Source organism: Dendrobates tinctorius, unplaced genomic scaffold (genome assembly GCF_039654945.1).
Source record: "Dendrobates tinctorius isolate UK_male_01 unplaced genomic scaffold, ASM3965494v1 ptg000149l, whole genome shotgun sequence".
Classification (NCBI taxonomy): Eukaryota; Metazoa; Chordata; class Amphibia; order Anura; family Dendrobatidae; genus Dendrobates; species Dendrobates tinctorius.
The window spans coordinates 4,489,894-4,502,988 of record NW_027361816.1 but is presented as its reverse complement, the minus strand read 5'-3'; the positions used below and the strand labels follow the sequence as shown (position 1 = coordinate 4,502,988).

General features: G+C 46.3%; 1 protein-coding gene across 1 annotated transcript in view; it reads left to right on the top strand.

The window, feature by feature from the left end:
• The window catches only part of PLPP4 (phospholipid phosphatase 4), a 252,006-nt gene that overhangs the window by 197,436 nt on the left and 41,475 nt on the right, over positions 1 to 13,095 (top strand). The window lies entirely within an intron of this gene.

Sequence of the window (13,095 nt, the reverse complement as noted above, 5' to 3'; positions counted from 1 at the left end):
CTATACTTTGCTCGGCCATACAATGTTATTCAGATTGGAGCTAAAGTTAGTACACTATATGAGAAAAAGAACACATGAACCAATCATTAAATTCAGATTCTTTCATCAGTCCCATTGTATAACATCCAGCCCCTCGACATGCCTCCTGCCTTTACTACCAAGTGTGAAGGATGACTTGTTCTAAAGGGCTCAGTGATCTCAACGCGGTCCTGTAATAGGAGCCACTGGTGTAACAAGTCAGATCATTAATTTTCTCCCCTCTATTCCCCAATCATCTGTGGGTGATATTATTTAAAAGTCAAAGGAACCGCAACAACCTGACCATGAAGTGGAGACCACGTGACGTTACAGATTGTGGAGGAGCATAATATATAAAAGTCACTAACACTCTGCTGACTCCATAACTGTATAGTCCAAACCTCCTCTGGCATTAGCACCAGCACATAAACTGTGCCCCGGCTGGGAGCTTCATGTCTACATGCAAGTCATATCACCAACACAATGGAAAGTGTCAGATGGAGTGGTGTAAAGCAACCACCACTGGACTCTGGAGTGTTTTATGGAGGAGTGGATTGCGCTTTTCTATCCAGAAGTTTGATGTACAAGTCTGGTTTGACGAATGCCAGGAGAATCTTACTTGCCTGATTGCATTGTGCCAATTGGAACATTTGGTGGAGGATCGATAGTGGATTTTCTGTTGTGCCCAGTGCACAAAGCAAGGTCCCTAAAGGCATGGTTGGGTGAGATTGGAGTGAAAGAACTTGACTAGCTGTGCAAAGCCCTGACCTCAACCCCATCCAACACCTTTGATTGTAAGGTAGAAGCTGCTATATGTATGGATTTCAAATGAGACATGATAAAAGCCCCTGTAGGTGGAATGTGTAGGCATCTAATACTTAAGCCATATGGTGTATATCCATATACACGACATTCGTCATGTTTTAATATCATTAAGTTTCTGTGTTTATCTCATCCTCTTTGTGTTACTGTACATCCATTATTAGTCATATATACACAGATTTCACGTAAATCAACATTACAGTTCATGACTTACACCAGCACGTACCATGTTCCTTGTGAATATCCCCTGCAGCCCCGAAGGGCAGGCATTTTTTCCTCTTCTATTATTACATTATGCTGTCAGAGCTCCACATGAGGAAGATATTAATTATTAACTTGCTTTCTCCACTCGCCTTATATCTTTGAAGCTCACAATGGGTGTAATAATAAAAAATGTGCCCAGTGATATATTGATATCATGGGAAGAATATATCAAAGCAAGGTCTGTCCAACCTTGTATAAATCACACATAACAGTGCAGAGAAAGGCTTCACAAAACATTATGCAATAACAATTTTGTTCCAAGCTTGCAAACTGACACTGGTTTTCGGGTCAGTGATCATCAGGGGAAAAAAAGACTCGTATGTTACAAAAATACAGAACTTTCAGACATTTACTAAAATTCATATATAGAAATTACTGTGATAGGGTCAGCAGTGAAAGTCACATGTATTACTTATATTTAGCCATGATTATTAAAAACAATATTTTTTAATGTATAAAATTACCGTCCATAATTTAACCTCTTTACCACCCAAGCCTATTTTTACGTTGTTGACCAGGCCAAATTTTACTATTCTGACCACTGTCACTTTATGTGGTTATAGCTCTGGAACGCGTCAACGTATCCCACTGATTCTGAGACTGTTTTCTCGTGACATACTGTATGTGGTACATATGATAGTGGTAAAATTTGTTCGATATGACTTTAGTTTATTTGTGGGGAAAAAATAGGAAATTTGGGGAAAAGTAGAAATTTTTCAAACTTGTTTATGTCCTTAAATCATAGAGATATGTGTTAGGCGTCGGGATTCTCCCTCGGCACAGGAAGAATCCCAAGCCATGTCTTCTCCTGCGGCCTCCCATTCAGTCTCGGCCGCAGTGGATCCTGCTCAGCAGAGACGTCGGTCTCAGCGTATTGCTCAGACCCGTGCTGTGCGATTGACTTCTGCCGCCTCTCCTGGTTCAGCTATAGCAATCAACAGCAAACATCGGCGAGAAGTTGATCTTGAGACTAAGAGTGGGTTTTGTCCTACTGAGCATGCTCGTGAGGTGGCAACCTCTCATTGGTGGTCAGCAGTCCACTGCTCAGGTCCTCAAGCAAGCCCAGATTGGTCCACTAGCAAGGTCCTGGGAGACTGGGATCTATAAAAGGATCTCATAGCCACATGGCCGTGCGCTAGTATAGACTATGTGGTGTGTGTTGTATGCACGTATGATTGTCTCTGGTGACTGACTCCTTATGAAACCCCTACCGTTGGAATGCATGTGTTGTTCAGCCCTGCCAGCTAGTGCCTAGGCTCATAGTGCAGGTAGGCGGCAGTCAGTGCCTAGCGTCAGAGCCAAGTAATGGCATTGCTTGTGCGACACCATGCGCATTGTGGGTCTGGTTAGGCTCTTACCCCAGCGTTTTAGGGGCTGAGCCTAGAGACCTCACTCGCGCCATATCTGCTGTGCCCTGTGACAGTTAACAGGGAACAGCATCCTTTTACGTTGTTGCAGCGGCCCTGTGGAGAAACAAAGTTTGCCGCTGTTCACATCGGGTGACATTTAACCCACGTGTTTTCTGTGCTCAACCGCCATCTTGTTCCGCCATTACTTAGCAGCAGGTTCCATCTTTGCAAGATGGACCCTGTGCAGGCGCCGGGAAAGGTCAGAGAGGCCCAGCGCCTGCATACTGCAGGATTTTCCTGTGCCCTCAACAGGGCAGAGAAGTACACCTGCACAGGAGCGTGGTGCCGAGCAGACTATGTGGATGATGCAGGAATGCGTCATCCACACGAACAGAAGGAGGGCGGCATCGTAAGAAGATGGGAGGCGTCGGACTAAGTAGAGCGACACCCGTCGGACCGGATCGTCCCACAGGTGAGTATAATAAAAGTTACTTTTCTTACCTTATAGGTCGGGTTGGGGGCAGATATACAGCATTATACAGTAGAATGCTGTATATCAGCCCTGAAAGGTGGTGGCCGTAACTCATATAGGCCAAAGCTAGTGAGAGGTTGCCTTTAAGGGGCTTATATGACAGAAAATACCCAAAAGTGAAACCATTTTAAAAACTGCACCCCTCAAGGTGCTCAAAACCACATTCAAGAAGTTTATTAACCCTTCAGGTACTTCACAGGAATTAATAGAATGTGGAAGGTAAAAATTAACATTCAAAGTGAACCTGTTATCAGGATTTTGCTAAGTAAACTACAGACAGTGTGAGGTTGGCGCCATTATACTGGGTCATGTAATGCATCTTGTGGTTGTGTCATATTTATTTGTAATTTTCAGTTAATGAGATTCTCGAGCTTCGAGGCAGGCTTTGGGCTGGGCTTTATGTGGTGCTCTGCTTAAATATTCATCTGTATGGCTAATGACAGGTCACTGATCTCTCGATGACCTACCCCCTAATTTAAATGCTGCATATCATATTGTGTGGTAACAAAAAAAAGAGCATTCATGAAAATGGTGCCATCGGCGGCGCCTGCACTGTAGCATGATACAATGCCTCATATGCAGATATGCATTGATTCTTTAGTCCTATAGTATTGTAGGGGAAAAAAATTGTTTCCAACAAGATGGCACCGGTGGCTCCTGCGCAGTAGCATCTATCAGAAAGCAATCTTTACTAACATTTATGAATACATGCGTCATTAAAAGGAGCTCACTGATACTGGTGAGGTCCCATAATAGAACGACACTGGTGAAACAAGGCATTTGATAACATTTTTTCCTTTCTAAATATTCGTTGACCAAGTGTGTGTTATTATTGAAAAGTGGAAGCGTTTAGGAATCACAGCAACTCATCCATGAAGTGAAGATTAGAGATGTGTGAAACTGGTCAATAAAGTTCAGGGTCCGTACCAAACACCTACTTTTCGGGCATGGACCTCGAACACGTACTTCTCCAGAATATCCATGTTGCTGTTTGGGTTCGTTACTCCAGTTTAAACACTGGCGGCTCTGATTGGTGGTAAGATTATTACATCTGCGCGCAAGCAGGTGAGGCTGAGAGCGTTCATCAGCCGGCACCCGTGTCATAAATACATTTTAAAAAAGGGTGTAAGTTCCCCTGTATTTTTGATAACCAGCCAGGCAAAACTGACAGCTCTGGGTTCCAACCTTCACATATCAACTTTAGCATGCCTGGTTACAAAGAATAGAGGGGTCCCCTTGCTGTTTTTTGTTTTTTTAAATTATTTAAATAAATAATGTTAAAAATTGGTGTGCTGTCCCCCTCATTTTTGACAACCATCAACAGATGCAGGCAGGTAGAGATTATGAAAGGAACCGCAGGTGCAAACAAGACAGTCTGACAGAGAGATGAGAACTGGCAGGTGCAGCTGGCTCTGCTGCTGTCGAAGTGAGCACTGGCGGGTGAAGCTGGCTCTGCCTCAGTCAAGCTGAGCACTGGATGGAGCAGCTGGCCCTGCTGCCATCGAGGTGAGCACTGGAGGGTGCAGCTGGCTCTGCTTCCGTCGAGGTGAGCACTGGTTAGTGCAGTTGGCTCTGCTGCCGTTGAGGTGAGCACTGGCGGGTGCAGCTGGTTCTGCTGCCTTTGAGGTGAGCATTGGCGGGTGCAGCTGGCTCTGCTGCCATTGAGGTGAGCACTGGTGGGTGCAGCTGGCTCTGATGCTAGTACAGGGACCTGAGAACTGACAAGCGTGTTAGAAACAAACTCCCAATATTGCACAGTCACCACCATGTTGGAGGAGGCAGTTTAAATAGTAAGTGACCTCCAGCTATTGGCTGGTAACACTTTAGAGCAGGGGTCCCCAACCACCGGTCCACGGCCCAACACCGGGCCGTTGCAGTGCTCTTGCCGGTCCGCGGACACAAGGGGAGCCAGCGGCGGTGCAGCAGCTGATACTCACCCTGCATCCCTGTCGGCGCGGCGGCTTCATCCAGCGCTGAGCGGTCAAGTGTACCGCTCATTTAAGGTCATGAATATGGACGCCACATAGGCGTGGCATCCATATTCATGGACCTTAATGACCGCTATGCACAGGAAGGAGCTGAAGCGCCGCGAGATGCAGGGAGGGAAGTTCAGCGACGGGAAGGAAGTTCAGCGACATGAGGGTAAGTATGATGGGGGAGGATGGGGGAGTACAGCCATACATACACGGGTGGGAGCGGAGCCATATATACAAGGGAGGGAGAGTGGGAGCGGAGCCATATATACAAGGGAAGGAGAGTGGGAGCGGAGCCATATATGCAAGGGAGGGAGAGTGGGAGCGGAGCCATAAATACATGGGAGGGAGAGAGGGAGCGGAGCCATATATACAAGGGAGGGAGAGTGGGAGTGGAGCCATATATACAAGGGAGGGAGAGTAGGAGCGGAGCCATATATACAAGGGAGGGAGAGTGGGAGCGGAGCCATAAATACATGGGAGGGAGAGTGGGAGTGGAGCCATATATACAAGGGAGGGAGAGTGGGAGTGGAGCCATAAATACAAGGGAGGGAAAGTGGGAGCGGAGCCATAAATACAAGGGAGGGAGAGTGGGAGCGGAGCCATATATACAAGGGAGGGAGAGTAGGAGCGGAGCCATAAATACAAGGGAGGGAGAGTGGGAGCGGAGCCATAAATTCAAGGGAGGGAGAGTGGGAGCGGAGCCATAAATACAAGGGAGGGAGAGTGGGAGCGGAGCCATAAATACAAGGGAGGGAGAGTGGGAGCGGAGCCATATATACAAGGGAGGGAGAGTGGGAGCGGAGCCATAAATACAAGGGAGGGAGAGTGGAAGCGGAGCCATATATACAAGGGAGGGAGAGTGGGAGCGGAGCCATATATACAAGGGAGGGAGAGTGGGAGCGGAGCCATATACTTTATACAAGGGAGGGAGAGTGGAAGCAAGGCCATATATACAAGGGAGGGAGGGTGGGAGCGGAGCCATGCATACAGGATGGGACAGGGGAGCCATGGATACAGGATGGGACAGGGGAGCCATGGATACAGGATGGGACAGGGGAGCCATGTATACAGGATGGGAGCGTGGGAGCAGAGCCATGTATACAGGATGGGAGCGTAGGAGCGGAGTCATGTATACAGGATGGGAGAGTGGGAGCGGAGCCATGTATACAGGATGGGACAGGGGAGCCTTGTATACAGGATGGGAGAGTGGGAGCAGAGCCATGTATACAGGATGGGAGAGTGGAAGCAGAGCCATGTATACAGGATGGGAGAGTGGGAGCGGAGCCATGTATACAGGATGGGACAGGGGAGCCATGTATACAGGATGGGAGAGTGAGAGCAGAGCGATGCATACAGGATGGGAGAGTAGGAGCGGAGCCATGTATACAGGATGGGAGAGTGGGAGCAGAGCCATGTATACAGGATGGGAGAGTGGGAGCAGAGCCATGTATACAGGATGGGACAGGGGAGCCATGTATACAGGATGGGAGAGTGGGAGCAGAGCCATGTATACAGGATGGGACAGGGGAGCCATGTATACAGGATGGGAGAGTGGGAGCAGAGCCATGCATACAGGATGGGAGAGTGGAAGCAGAGCCATGTATACAGGATGGGAGAGTGGGAGCGGAGCCATGTATACAGGATGGGACAGGGGAGCCATGTATACAGGATGGGAGAGTGGGAGCAGAGCCATGTATACAGCATGAGAGAGTGGGAGCAGAGCCATGTATACAGGATGGGAGGGTGGGAATGGAGCCATGTATACAAGGAGGGGACACGGGAGCCATGCATACAACAGGGGGAGCCACACAGAGCTGGACAGGACGGGGGAACCACACATACATTTTCTGATGATTAGAAAATAATCAGCATGTACAGTACTCCAGTACAATTTTTCTTAAGTGCTCAATGCTCCATTTCCTTGTAGGTTCCAATCATCATTAGCAGTGACGTTCATCAGTAGAAGTAGCCCAGTGCTCCCACTGAAACAGAGAAACAAGCCAGGTGCTCCCACTCATTCAAAACCTATGGTTAGTTGAGTCACATTATAAATGTTATAATTAAATGATAAGTATGCACTGCTAAACTACAACTGCGTCCATAGCCCCGCCCCCTTATGACCAAAGCCCCACCCCTGTCACACCTCCATCCCCGCCCTGCCGGGCCATGGAAGAATGGTCTTGCTTGAAGCCGGTCCCTGGTGCAAAAAATGTTGGGGACCACTGCTTTAGAGGTACACGTGCGTCCCCTTTAACCCCTTCACCCCCAAGGGTGGTTTGCACGTTCATAACCGGGCCAATTTTTACAATTCTGACCACTGTACCTTTATGAGGTCATAACTGGAAATTTGGCAAAAATTTTGAAAATTTCGCAATTTTCCAACTTTGAATTTTTATGCCCTTAAATCACAGAGATACGGCACACAAAAAACTTGATAACTAACATTTCCCACATGTTTACTTTACATCAGCACAATTTTGGAACCAAAATTTTTTTTTGTTAGGAAGTTATAAGGGTTAAAAGTTGACCAGCGATTTCTCATTTTTACACCACCATTTTATTTTTAGGACCACATCACATTTGAAGCCACTTTGAGGGGTCTATATGATAGAAAATACCCAAAAGTGACACCATTCTAAAAACTGCACCCCTTAAAGTGCTCAAAACCACATTCAAGAAGTTTATTAACCCTTTAGGTGCGTCACAGGAATTTTTTTGAATATTTAAAAAAAAATGAACATCTAACTTTTTTTCATAAAAAAAATACTTCAGGTTCAATTTTTTTTATTTTACCAAGGGTAACAGGAGAAATTGGACTGCAAAAGTTATTGTGCAATTTGTCCTGAGTACGGAGATACCTGATATGTGGGGGGGAACCACTGTTTCGGTGCATGGCAGAGCTCAGAATGGAAGGAGCGCCGTTTGACTTTTTCAATGCAAAATTGGCTGGAATTCAGATTGGACGCCATGTCACGTTTGGAGAGTCCCTGATGTACCTAAACAGTGGAAACCCCCTACAAGTGACCCCATTTTGGAAACTAGACCCCCCAAGGAACTTATCTAGATATGTGGTGAGAACTTTGAACCCACAAGGGCTTTACAGAAGTTTATAACGTACAGCGGTACAATTAAAAAATCATATTTTTTCCACAAAAATGATCTTTTCACCCCAATTTTTATTTTCCCAAGGGTAACAGGACCCTAAAAGTTATTGTGCAATTTGTCCTGAGTACGCTGATACCCCACATGTGGGGGTAAACCACTATTTGGGCGCATGGCAGAGCTCGGAAGGGAAGCAGCGCCATTTGACGTTTTTGGCTGGAATTGAGATCGGACACCATGTCGCGTTTGGAAAACCCCTGATGTACCAAAACAGTGGAAACCCCCCACAAATGACACCATTTTGGAAACTAGACCCCCTAAGGAACTTATCTAGATGTGTGGTGAGAACTTTGAACCCCCATGGGCTTCACAGAAGTTTATAACATAAAGTCATACAATTAAAAAATCATATTTTTTCCACAAAAATGATCTTTTCACCCTCAATTCTTATTTTTCCAAGGGTAACAGGACCGTAAAAGTTATTGTGCAATTTGTCCTGAGTATGCTGATACCCCACATGTGGGGGTAAACCACTATTTGGGCGCATGGCAGAGCTCGGAAGGGAAGCAGCGCCATTTGACGTTTTTGGCTGGAATTGAGATCGGACACCATGTCGCGTTTGGAAAACTCCTGATGTACCAAAACAGTGGAAACCCCCCACAAATGACACCATTTTGGAAACTAGACCCCCTAAGGAACTTATCTAGATGTGTGGTGAGCACTTTGAACCCCCCAGTGCTTCACAGAAGTTTATAATGCCCGGGCGTGAAAATAAAAAAATTGTATTTTTTCCACAAACATGATCTTTTAGTCACCATTTTTTTATTTTCCCAAGGGTACCAGGAGAAATTGGACCCCAAAAGTTGTTGTCCAATTTGTCCTGAGTATGCTGATACCCCATATGTGGGAGAAAACTACTGTATGGGCACACGTCGGGGCTCGGAAGGGAAGTAGTGACGTTTTGGAATGCAGACTTTGATGGAATGGTCTGCGGGTGTCATGTTGCCTTTGGAGAGCCCCTAATGTACCTAAACAGTGGAAACCCCCCACAAATGACACCATTTTGTAAACTAGACCCCCCAAGGAACTTATCTAGATGTGTGGTGAGCACTTTGAACCCCCCAGTGCTTCACAGAAGTTTATAACGCCCGGGCGTGAAAATAAAAAATTCGTATTTTTTCCACAAACATGATCTTTTAGTCACCATTTTTTTATTTTCCCAAGGGTACCAGGAGAAATTGGACCCCAAAAGTTGTTGTCCAATTTGTCCTGAGTATGCTGATACCCCATATGTGGGAGAAAACTACTGTATGGGCACACGTCGGGGCTCGGAAGGGAAGTAGTGACGTTTTGGAATGCAGACTTTGATGGAATGGTCTGCGGGTGTCATGTTGCCTTTGGAGAGCCCCTAATGTACCTAAACAGTGGAAACCCCCCACAAATGACCCCATTTTGAAAACTAGACCCACTAAGGAATTTATCTAGATGTGAGGTGAGCACTTTGAACCCCCAAGAGCTTCACAGAAGTTTATAATGCCAGGGCATGAAAATAAAAAAATCGTATTTTTTCCAGAAACATGATCAATTAGTCCCCAATTTTTTCATTTTCCCAAGGGTAACAGGAGAAATTGGACCCCCAAAAGTTGTTGTCCAATTTGGCCTGAGTACGCTGACACCCCATATGTGGGAGAAAACTACTGTATGGACACACGTCGGGGCTTGAAAGGGAAGCAGTGACGTTTTGGAATGCAGACTTTGATGGAATGGTCTGCGGGTGTCATGTGCGTTTGGAGAGCCCCTGATGTACCTAAACTATTGAAACTCCCCACAAGTGACCCCATTTTGGACACTAGACCCCCCACGGAACTTATCTAAATGTGTGGTGAGCATTTTGAACCCCCAAGTGCTTCACAGAAGTTTATAACACTCGGACGTGAAAATAAAAAAATCATTTTTTTCCACAAAAATGATATTTTTGTCCCCAATTTTTTATTTTCCTAAGGGTAACAGGAGAAATTGGACCCCAAAAATTGTTTTGCAATTTGTCCTGAGTAGGTTGATACCCTACATGTGGGGTAAAACACTGTTTGGGCGCATGGCAGAGCTTGGAAGGGAAGAGCAACATTTGACTTTTTCAACTCAGAATTGGCTGGAATTGAGATCAGACGCCATGTTGCATTTGGAGAGCCCCTGATGTGCCCAAACAGTGGAAACCCCCCAATTATAACTCCAACCCTAACCCCAACACACCTCTAACCCTAATCTGAGCCCTAACCCTAGCCCTAACCCTAACCCTAGCCCTAACCCTAGCCCTAATGGGAAAATGGAGATAAATACTTTTTTTTAATTTTATTATTTTTCCCTAACTAAGGGGGTGATGACGGGGGGTTTGATTTACTATTTATGGCGGTTTTTATATTTGGCAGCTGTCGCACGCTAAAAGACGCTTTTTATTGTAAAAATAGTTTTTGCATCACCACATATTGAGAGCTATAATTTTTCCGTATTTTGACCCACCGAGTCATGTGAGGTCTTATTTTTTGCGGGACGAGTTGACGTTTTTATTGGTACCATTTTAGGGCACGTGACATTTTTTGATCGCTTTTTATTCCTATTTTTGGGACACAGAATGAACAAAAACCAGCGTTTCATGAATTTCTTTTGGGGGGGTGCGTTTACACCGTTCTGCGTGCGGTAAAATTGATAAAGCAGTTTTATTCTTCGGGTCAGTACGGTTACAGCGATACCTCATTTATGTCATTTTTTTATGTTTTTGTCGGTTTTATGCAATGAAAACTATTTTATATAAAAAATAATTATTTTTGCATTGCTTTATTCTGCGAGCTATAACTTTTTTATTTTTTCGCTGATGATGCTGTGTGGCGGCTCGTTTTTTGCGGGACAAGATGACGTTTTCAGCGGTACCATGGATATTTATATGCGTCTTTTTGATCGCGCGTTATTACACTTTTTGTTTGGCGGTATGATAATAAATCATTATTTTTTGCTTCGTTTTTTATTTTTATTTTTTAAGGGGTTCACTAAAGGGGTTAACTAATGGGACAGTTTTATAGGGCGGGTCATTACGGACGCGGCGATACCTAATATGTGTACTTTTATTGTTTTTTTTTTATTATTTCCAAAAAATGGATTTATTGGGGGAATATTTTTTTTTTTTTTCTAATTTATTTGGCGATTTTTTTTTTTAATTATTTTAACACTTTTTTTATTTTTTTTTTTACTTTATTAAATAGTCCCAGGTGGGACATCACTGTCCTGTGACAGATCGCTGATCTGTCACATCACAGATCACTGTGACAGATCAGCGATCTGACACAGGCACTGCAGAAGGCTTCCTCATGCCTGCGCTTTGCAGGCACTGAGGAAGCCAGCTTCCTCAGGCCCCCGAAGGCCCCCGTCGCCATCTTGGATTCGGGGGCCTGGAGGAAAGGAGCCCCCCGCAGCAGCGCTGCACATTGCGCTGCCGTGGGGGGCTCAGGGAAGCACGGAGGGAGCCCCCTCCCTGCCGATGCTTCCCTTTAACCCCCGGTACACCGCGATCATGTTTGATCGCGGTGTGCAAGGGGTTAACGTGTCGGGGGCGGTCCGTGACCGCCCCTGACACATTGTGCCGGGTGTCAGCTGTGATAATCAGCTGACACCCGGCCGCGATCAGCGGCGCTCACCACGTGGGCGCCGCTGATCGCGCTAGACGTACTATCCCGTCCATGGGCATAGGGGCCCAGGTCCCATGGACGGGATAGTACGTCTCATGTCAGGAAGGGGTTAAAGGGAATCTGTCACCTATTTTTTGGTATATAAGCTGCGGCCACCGCCATCAGGGGCTTATCTACAGCATTCTGTAATGCTGTAGATAAGCCCCCGATGTAACCTGAAAGAGAACAAAAATGAGTTAGATTATACTCAGGTCAGGAGGGTGTCCCGGTCCGGTCCGGCACCTCCCATCTTGTAGCGATGACGTCCTCTTCTTTGCTTCCCGTCGCGGTGCAGGTGCCCTGCTCTGCCCTGTTGAGGGCAGAGCAGAGTACTGCAGTGCGCTGGTGTCGGACCTCTTCCGGAGCCGGCGCGCTGCAGTTCTCTGCTCTGCCCTCAACAGGGCAGAGCAGAGAACTGCAGCGCGCAGGCTCCGGAAGTATAATCCCCTGGTAAGTATAATCTAACTCGTTTTTCTTCTCTTTCAGGTTACATTGGGGGCTTATCTACAGCATTATAGAATGCTGTAGAAAAGCCCCTGAATGGCGGTGGTCGCATCTTATATACCAAAAAATAGGTGACAGATTCCCTTTAAGAAAGAGGAAGTGTGCACACGCTCTCTAAGCACAGTGCCTGAAGATCTGCTAGGAGTGCAGGCACCACGGGCAGCAGCAGACCCAGAAAGAGCAGGATGGGAGCTTTGGCAGTGAGCATGCTGATGTCTCTGCAGAGATAGAAGGACTGCAGGCAGAGATGTAGGGGTTACAATGAGCTGCTGCAAACACAGCCTCAGTGACTGGTGGTGACATCATCGAGGATATCGCAGGTCATTGAGGCTGCATTCCCAACTGGGCCTGTGAATTGCGGTCACCTCAGTGAGATCACCACTCGCACCATGAGACAAAGTCTCAAGATGCAGAGCTGAGTTCAGTAAGTTCAACGTTGCGGTGAACTTACGGAGTTCTTGTGAGCTCACTCACTGCAGCTAACTCACTGCTCAGCGCTGCACTATGAGGCTCTGTGCCCACTTTACGTTCTTTATGCGTTTCTGCCGCAGTGGAAATGCTTAAAAAACGCTAATAAAACGCACCCCCATGCAATCCTATGGGATTCCGCAGCTGCTGTGCCCATGCTGCGGATTTTACCGCTGCGGAAGTGGAATCACAGCGTGTTCATTATTTCTGCGGAATCGCAGCGATTCCACTGCCATAGGATGGCATTGAAACGCTCACTTTACACATGTGACTATGACCACCATGCGTAAAGTGAGCGCTTCATGTGTGGATGATACCCAGGTTCTGGAGGAGAGGAGACTCTC